This window comes from Pinus tabuliformis, chromosome 3_2 (genome assembly GCF_031772625.1).
Source record: "Pinus tabuliformis cultivar Carrire ecotype Pingquan chromosome 3_2, CPIR1, whole genome shotgun sequence".
Lineage (NCBI taxonomy): Eukaryota > Viridiplantae > Streptophyta > Pinopsida > Pinales > Pinaceae > Pinus > Pinus tabuliformis.
In genome coordinates this window covers 628,838,328-628,848,235 of record NC_142302.1, presented here as the reverse complement: position 1 = coordinate 628,848,235, position 9,908 = coordinate 628,838,328, and positions in this window count along the sequence as shown.

Below are 9,908 nucleotides of genomic sequence, written 5' to 3'. Positions count from 1 at the left end.
ATCTTTAAATCAATGTGTGTGGATAACAAAAATGTGACATGAATTAAAATAGCCCAACCGATCTATGGTCCAGTAGAAATTAAACTCTAGTGCGTACATGAATCTTAGGACAATTTTAAGGAAGGAATTCTCCAACCTAGATTACTAAGTTGATCTATGTTAAGTGAAAAATTACCAAGGTTGGTAATGGAAAGCAAGAGGTGAAAAAAAAAAATTGATTTTATTCTTTTTTTATTGTACTTCTAAATATTTATGTGAGTGTTGTATATACTTATGAGGTTATAGGTTCAAAGCTTATGGGGAGGGGTTCAAGAGTGGAAGTCAATTTGTGGAATTTAACTTCTTAAAAGATGCTCGCACAATCCTTGTGATAAGCATCCTATTGTGGGTAGATTGGTCTTCTTCCAACCAATAAGTAGCTCTCCCTAGAATTAAAAACAAAAAATATATTATATTTAATATATATTATATGCAAATTTAATATTATAATAAAAAAAATAAAATTTGTAATTATTTAAATGTTGAATCATAATTGAATATGGTCAATTTTTTTCGCATCGTCAATGATATTAATCATATGTATGATAGCTCACAATAAACAAATATGGTTTAGTAGTATTAATTAAAACTCAATTTTAGAGATCCATTATTAACCATAGTCAAATAAACATAGTTATAGACAAAATGACCATTTTCATAATATTTTTTCTGATTAATTTTAACCAAAATCCTGCAAAGATTTTTAAAATTTTGAGTTTAATTTGTCTAATCTAGAGAATAGTGCCCTAGGTTTTAGGTTGTTGAATCAGTTTATGCATTCAAAAATATATTTAAGCAACAAAAAAAACACATTTTTGCTTGAAATTGTATCCTTGGGTTTAATTTGTTTTATCTAGAAAATAGTGCTCTAGATTTTTAGGTTGTTGAATCAATTTATGCATTCAAAAATGTATTTAAGCAACAAAAATCACATTTTTGCTTGAAATTGTATCCTTGGATTAAGGTAAAAATAGTTACTCCATCTATAAATTAGACTACTTCTATTTAAATATATACAATAATGATTAATTCTAAACAATCATGATTAACTGTATAAAAAAAATCAATCAAAATCAAGCATAATAAAACTTGATTAACCATGTTCAATCATATCAATTATGACCCACTCTAAAAACAAGCATGATAACCATTATCAATTTATCCTGCAATAAAAATTTAACATTGTCAATAAAAATAAACATAATCAAATATAGCTAAACATAATCAAATATAGCTAACAAAATAAATTTGATGAAATATAATTAATATAAACTAATTATTACCCACCATAATTAATCACAAAATAACATAATCAATTATAATTAATAGGTTAAATCATACTCATCCACCATAATTAGTCACAATAATCCTAATCAATAATAGCTAAATGTAATAACAAATTTCAATAAATGAATAATACCAAACATTCTAAATCAACCATAAATATTTTTTAATTTAAAACCTATACAAAATTTAGAAATAAAAAAGTTAACGTAGACCGACCAGCGCCATTAGATCGCAACTCCTTGATTTAGCTATTATATATATAGTGACCTAGAGTAATTTGTTCTTAGACATCAAGACCCCTGTAGTCTAGCCTAGAACTCTTAAATTCACAGGTCTGTCCTAATGAATTCCACTAGTTAATAGTCTAGCTCAAGAATAACTTAGTCTCGTAGCATCTTGACCAACCTTGACAATGTCCTTATCAAGGTTTTAATCTTCTCCTCTCTTCATATCAATTGCCTCCAGCCTTGTCATGCCATCCTGTAATATCTATTTTACAGGATAAGAACTAAAACAAATAGTTTGTATAATCAGATCATATATATATATAATATCTATTTTACAGGATAAGAACTAAAACAAATAGTTTGTATAATCAGATCCGAAAATGGATACAGAGAGGAATGACATTCCTGAAGAGTACGTAGATATGTTGACGCAAGAGTTTGCATATGATCCCGTTCGATTACCGCCTACGGAAGACCCGGTTCAGATTCTCTACAACCGCAGGACGTTGGAGACTATTTGGGATTCCAAGCACGAAGCCACTAACCCATTCACCCGCCAGCCCTTCGACATTAGCAATGTTATTCCCCAGGCTGAGCTGAGACAAGAAATGCATCGATACATAGTTAACAGTTCAGGTCGAACCCAAAGTTTAGATGTCATTCCCGACTATACTCAAATCTTGAGCGAACCAGACATGAAAAAATTCATGATGGAATTGATTGGGGTTTATCAATGTCATGTAAATGCTGATAAGGAAGATAGAGAGGTGCAGGCAGAGCATTTTTGGAAAATGTTGTGGCAGAAATTTAATCTGCTCCGTCTTTATTGCCAATACCGACGGGAAAATAGAAATGCGTTTTGTTCGATCAGAGGATACCAATACTTGTCGCAGATAGTAAATGGCCAGTTCTGTTATTTATGCAGTGACCAACGCTCTTCATGCGATGTTTTGAAAGAAGTGTGCAGGCTCGTGGATCTCATCGGTTTGGAGGATACTGATTTCCCTCAAGACCTTTTGTTCGGGGTTTCTACCGCTTTATGTTGCCTTGTATCGCAATGTGATCATTTGAAGATCCAGGGCATGATTTTAAGAATTTATCGTCGAATGTTTTACGACTTGAACATTGAAAATATTCCGAGCCGTAGGCTCAACCATTTCTGCTCTTCTACAGTCCACGTCACTCTGTATACATTAGAGCGTGAGAATTTGAGGGATATAGCTAATGAAGACCTTTACAACGGAATGGCAATCCTAAAGGCTGCCTGGATGGAAAATCGATTGTGTCGCATCAACTCAAAGTTTGATTACGCTGGCGTTCTAGTTAATTCAGTAACTCTCTGCATTACTCGTTTGCATTACCTGCGCCATGTAGCTATAACTGATGAATGTACACCAATAATGATGAAAAAGAACGAGGTTGGTGAAGCAGCGAGGAATGTTGATCTAATTAGTGTAGCACTTGAAGGAGGGCTCTCCTTAATTAATTTCATACTCACAACCACGTCTCAAGAAGAAGAAGAGAATGAGTTCTTGTCGGAGTCCAAGGAGACGCTGCAAGCATCAGATATAGTAACACAAATCGTCGGAATGGTGGATCTCGTCCTTGCAGGATTCAAATGTGTAGGATCGTCTCATTTGCAATTTGGTATAATTATTGTAGCGGCACTACTTAGACAAGAAGGTTGTGAAAGAAGAGGCGATGTTGTTCGAGCTTTTGGCGATTTTCTTGGAAGCCATATGGTGGATGAGTATGATTCACATGTTAAGCTGTTGCTGCAAGAATTTTTTCGCAACGCCAATGTATCTGAGCAGACGTTGTACAATTACGTTGACCATGAAAATTTATAGGCCTGGAATTTGAAATCCCACGGAACGGTTTTTCAGGTTTTAGAAGTATTTGACGGCTGAGGAAAAATAGACCGGAATTAAAATTATTAACAGTCCATCTGATTTCTACATATTAACCGTATCCAACAAAAGAAATTTATTTATGACCTAACGGTCAAATCAAATCAAAATGTTCTATATTTATATAATTATTATATTATATTATATATAATATAATATATAATATATTGTTATTATTAAAAATACTTATATGAGTAGTTATAATATTATATCGTGTTAAAAATACTTATAGGAGTAGTTATATTTTGGCGATTTTCTTGGAAGCCATATGGTGGATGAGTATGATTCACATGTTGCTGCAAGAATTTATTCGCAACGCAAATGTATCTGAGCAGACGTAGTGCAATTACGTTGAACGAATTTGTAGGGACTGGAATTTGAAGTCCCACGGAACGGTTTGCAGGTTTTAGAAGTATTTGACGGCTGAGAAAAAATAGCCCGGAATTAAAATTATTAACATAGCCGGGAATTAAAATTATTAACAGTCCATCTGATTTCTAAATATTAACTGTATCCTTCAAAATCTATTTATTTATCACCTAAGGGTCAAATCAAATCAAAATGTTTTATATTTATATAATTTATGGATTTGAGACTTCTGCGATTTGCATTCTGTGTGGTTGTATCTTCCGGATCCATCGTATCTGTTGTTTTAGTGCATCGACGTTTCGAACCAGCGATTGTGGTTCATCATCAGGATGAGAATTATTGAAGAAGTCACAGATGGTTGATGGTGAATAAATAGGAGAAGATAAGGGAGAGTGAAGGGCCAACAAGTTCCAAATATGAAGAGCAGTTTATTAATTAGTTTTAGGATGGGTTGTATTTTTATTCTAATAAAGAATTTATTATAATTTCATTTATCTTTTATTTATTTGTTTGTGTTTAAATTTGTTTGACCTAATCAAACACAAACAAATAATATTATTTATATTATATAATATTATATTATGTTATTATATTAATATTATATCATATAATATTATTATATCATATAATATTATTATATTATATTATATTATATTATATTATATTATATTAATATATCAGCAGTTATATTTCAAACTAATAATAATAGCATAGGGTTATTATTAAAAATAGTTATATGAGTAGTTATAATATTATAGGATTATTATTAAAAATAGTTGTATGAGTAGTTATAATATTATATTAATATATTAGTGGTTATATTTCAAATGGTTTATAATAATAACGTAGGGTTATTATTAAAAATAATTATTTAGTTTTTAGGATTATTATATATATATGAAACTTAAATATTTTTTTGATGGCCTAGATTTTCTGTTATGTCATAATAAACTACATTGATGTTCGGATATAATCTCTTCTTACCTTATTCTTATGGGACTTCTTGGCCAAGAGGTAATGGCAATAAGATCATGACAACAACGAAAAGAAATTTAAAGACCATACAAATTACAACCCACACCTATTTTTGATTAGCTATATTACGTAGGGTCATTTGAACCATTGCGAGGTGGCAGAGGAGGATGAAAGGCTTTTTGCACATGCACTTCCATATGAGCCTTTCTACCCTCAAAATGGTATAGCCTCTCATGTATCCTCCTTTGAACTTATCCATCATATGCCACTAGTTGTGTTGGAGGTCGTTTAGAAAAGAAATAATCTTGTTACAGACGACATGCAAATCTAGAGCCAACTTCTCCACCAATTCAATAATGTAACACCCCTCCCTTGTATGTAAAACTTTGCTAACCTAAGTTGAGAAAAGCTAGGTCTGATTCAATTATAGATAAGCTTAATGGATTGGAGATAAATATCCATTGAGTTACTTAAAAACATAAAAGATTTGCGGGAGTGAAAGGCAAGCTTTTATGAGGAAGCCTCACGGGAGAGAAAGGTGAGATTTTCTGAGAAAGGCGAGCTTTTCTGAGAAAGGTGAGATTTTTTTATAAAAGCCTAGGAAAATGGATAAAAAAGATCCATAAAAGTGAGATGCCATTAATAGAAACCATATCATGAAAGAGGGTATTAAATACCCATTGAAGAGATCAAAAGAAGTAGTTGAGCCATGGCAAGAACTCTCGGCTCGGGGGTGAACTGGAAGTAGGCAATTCTAGGTTAGGTGGCAGTGCTCGGTTTTTCCCAAGTGACATCCTTTCAGATAATTTGGTTGCATGAAATGTTTGTATGTTGACTCTTACTCTCTATATTGTCAAGTTTGAAGCATATAAGAGAAATTGCTTAGGTTGTTCTTGCATAATGTGCATATGATAGCTATGTATGAGTAGATTTGCCTATATTAGTTGTTAAACACACACATGGCAGCAACAAAATATTAAAGATAAGCAGGAGAGTACATCTATTTTTTGACAATGATATACATTTATAGTACATTCATGTAACCATTGGATTCCACATCCCAAGGTCTCTTGGACCTCCTTAGTCAATTCGGCTTCCACACCAACCCTTAGAGGATTAGGTGTCCAACATTCCCCCCCTTAATCTGAAGGGTTATGTATGAGTCCAAGAAGAGAGTTGTAATACAAAATGTGCAAAAATGCATGGCAGCACTAGGCTGAATGTGCTCTCTGAAATGTTGGTATAAAGGGAGGTGGTTTAAGGATGACCACCAACACTAGAATGCTTAGTGCAGTTCCCAGAACTCTTCCAAGTCTGGCATGAAGCTCAGGTCTTTTTCTAGAGGAAGTGCTCCTGATGTTTTGAAGAGGGAAACCTTCAACCATGAAAGGGATTTCTCAACCGGTGATGGTTTAAGGATTACCACCAACTCTGGAATGCTTAATGCAATTCTTGGAACTCTTCCAAAACTGGTAAGACGTTGAAGTCTTCTGCTAGAGGAAGTGTCCCCAATTCTTTGAATAGGTATCACCAACTGAAGGCATGGTCAACAGCATCTTTGTCTCTAGCTACAACTCTGAATCTGGTGTAGTAGGTTGTGGCTCAAGCTCGCTTGATGTGGCTTTGAAGCTTGTAGATGACCATCATTTCCCCCCTGTCAAATACAAGGTGAGAAGATGAAGAGATCTCAACTATAAGACTTTTCAATATTTGAGAACAAATCCTGTTGTATGAGCGAAATATCTTCTTGGTCGTTGAAGCCCATTGCCAAGAAGCAATCCATCCAAGATGAATCATTGTTCTTGCAGGATGTTTGCCTTTGAAGCATCTGTTTGAAGAATGACTGGTTTTATGACAGTGCTTACATGGATGAAGATCAAAACAGTGATCTTCCATATGGCCAACTCGGTCACAGTGTTGGCATTTCACAATCTATTGTGGCTGCTGTGGAAGAGGACCAAAATCTGAAATAGCTGAAGGTGAATTGTCATGAGGAGTAGGTGAAGATGAATCGTCCTGAATAAATCCAGCACTTTGAAATTGTATTGGCTTAAAGTAGTTTGGAATATGAAAAGACACGTCCTTGTAATATTCAAGATGAGTTTTGTGCTTGTTGTGGACAACCTCTTCCCAAGGTCTAATGATGGGCTTGGGAAGTGCAAACTAAACTTTTGCATCTGCATGTAATTTTGTTGCTTTATTAGGCACTGGATATGAATCAATTGTAACATTATTGTCTTTCTATTTATGGGATTTTGTTTCATTGTTCTGAACAGAAACAGGTTCAGAATGGTGACTCCATTGTTGTAATTCTACTCGTTGTAGCTGAGATTCAAGCTGCAAAAAATCAATGTTTTCCTGTGCATTTTGCAGAGATGTTTGGATGTCAAAGAGAGTGTATTTGTTGGCCTTCACCATGTCTTCAATAGTAGACAACATTAATGTGCTCAATAGTTCTAAAAAATCATTGATTCTGGCCATTGTCTCAGCAAAAATGAAGACCTCAAAGGATTTCAACTAAAATGCACCATTATTCTTTAAGATTCTTTTATTATGGCTTCAATTCATAAAATAAATTCCAAGAGATAGAGCTAGAGCTAGGCCCAAAATAGTAAAAAAAAATTCTGATATATTTCTGCAATTATCTCCAAAATAATGTTGTAATTTGACTTTATATGTTTCAATGATTTAAATAGCAACCATGCACCAACCATGCCTCATATATGTGAGCCAACATACCCATACCAAATTACAGTCTTCATAGAAAGATACCAATGAACCATGCACAATCTTCCACATACATATATCATGGCTTTCACACACCACAAATCAGTTGCAACAAGTATACATACCATTCAAGCTGACATCATGCTCCAAATAATGTATCACTTCCTCTTTGTAATAGCCGAATGCAAAATAATGCACCATATATTACTACTGGATGGAGGAAGATTAATAGGAAGAGAACTCACTTTTGATCCTTACAGCACCCATGGGAAATTACCATTACAAAGTTGGACGAGGAAATAGGTTCTTTGCATTACCAACTAAGTCAGGAACGCAATGAACGACGTCTTTTGAAGTACAGGTTCAAACAGTTACCATCATTGTCATCGCCAATGGCATTTTCATGTTACGGAGGAAGTCTTGGGGACAAAAAGCACTATTTTGTCTCTACCAATCACAATCTATGCAATCGACTTCTTATGTTCTATTAACAACTTGTTTATCAAGAAACACCCCTTCAATTAAGGATTCCAGGGGAAACAGTCAACAACCACTGGATTTTGCAAAACCAATGTTCATACCTCGCACTCGCATGACAAAGAGTTGAGATTTGGTATACCTCACCTCCTTTACAAAGTTCATATAAGAGTTTAGGTCTACCGTAAGCTTAGGCACAAACATGAAATTTCGATATGCCCCAATCAATAACATAAGTAAAACAATGACACAAGTATTAGGAGTTGAATCTTTAGGGGCTCTCCTCTCTTAACATATTCAAAAAACTATGATTGATACTTATCTGGCTCATCTTCTCTCAATGTCTTCATGTATGAAGCAACATGACCTCCAAAAATATACTTTCGATGGACCTCAGCATCCAAGCTCTTGCTTTCCTTGTTATAACTAGTTAAATGCTTTTCGCTATGAAAAATATCTAATCCTCCATCCAAAGCACCCTTCCGAGCTCCAAAAACTTTGTTTCCAGTGGTGGTCCTCATAATGCCTACGTCCAACAAAGCTCTGAATGGCCTCCTTGAATCATTTGGCTCAACATTGTAGTCCTCTCCAGTGTCCTCCTCATTCCCAACATATTGATTGTTGGGTCTACTCGAATTGCAGCATGCACTAACTTGTACAATTCTTCTATGTTCTCAGGCTCAATACCTCTCTTATACAAATTTTCTTGCAAATGATAACAATTATGGGAGATTTAACATACAATGGTATAGCTTGGAGAGTTACATGCGGTTGGACGCTACAGGACTACGAGCTTTAAATGTTCTTGAAAGTAGGACAGATGCAGACAAGAATTTCAGCTTGTTTGGACTGATGAATAGGACTTATACTACTGGTATGGGGAAGAGGTTGTTGAACAGGTGGCTCAAACAACCTTTATTAGATGTAGGCAAGATCAAATGTAGCTTGGATCTGGAAATTGGACCTCCCTTGACAATGCAAACACCACAAGCGCGTACAGAGGTACAAGGGCTTTATATGCAACGTTTTCCTGAACCCAGAATTAGACATCCACCATAATTCAATGTACACAGTGGTCAACTTGCAAGAATGCCTCTACATCTAATGTTACCTCCACATGATTTCTTCAGATTTGGTAATGGCGGTCAGTTTCCTAACATGGGTGCACTTGCACGGGGTCTCGGCTTCCACACTACCAGCACCACATGTATATGGAGAATTTTGCGTCCAGCATTGTTCTCGACAAAGCAGAGCATATGGTAGTCAAAGCAACGGATGATATGGGAATTGATGCATTACTATGCTCATCATAATGGCAGTAAGAATGGTGCTAATATTCCCACAAGAAGGAGCATTATATTCATGCACAGGGAATCACCAATGTTCAGGTATTTAAACGTGTCAAGTACATCAACACAACATTTAATTCATGGCAAATAGCTCAACCAACAATTCATTTAATGACCCTTTCAAAAACAATGCGCAACTACTTAACGCAGAGCTCAAAAGCACCATTCAAATGTACAAGACATGAATTTAAGAATCGAATAGAAAGACGGGTGACATATCCAAATATGAGGGAAAATGCCCTTTTTTTTGTTATTTCGAAAGAATGGGCAGAGATGGCAGGTTGTAAGGAGAGAACCCAACTCAAATATAGCTGAAAAGGGTTTCAGAATAGAAAATCTAAGTGGCAGATGGCCAGGAATGACCATCCAACTCTCATACCATGTTAAACACACACATGGCAGCAATAGAATATTAAAGATAATCAGGAGAGTACATCTATTATTTGAAAATGATATACATCTATAGTACATTAGTGTGACTGTTGGGTCCCACATCCCAAGGTCTCTTGGACTTCCTTAGTCTATTTGGCTTCCACACCAACCCTTAG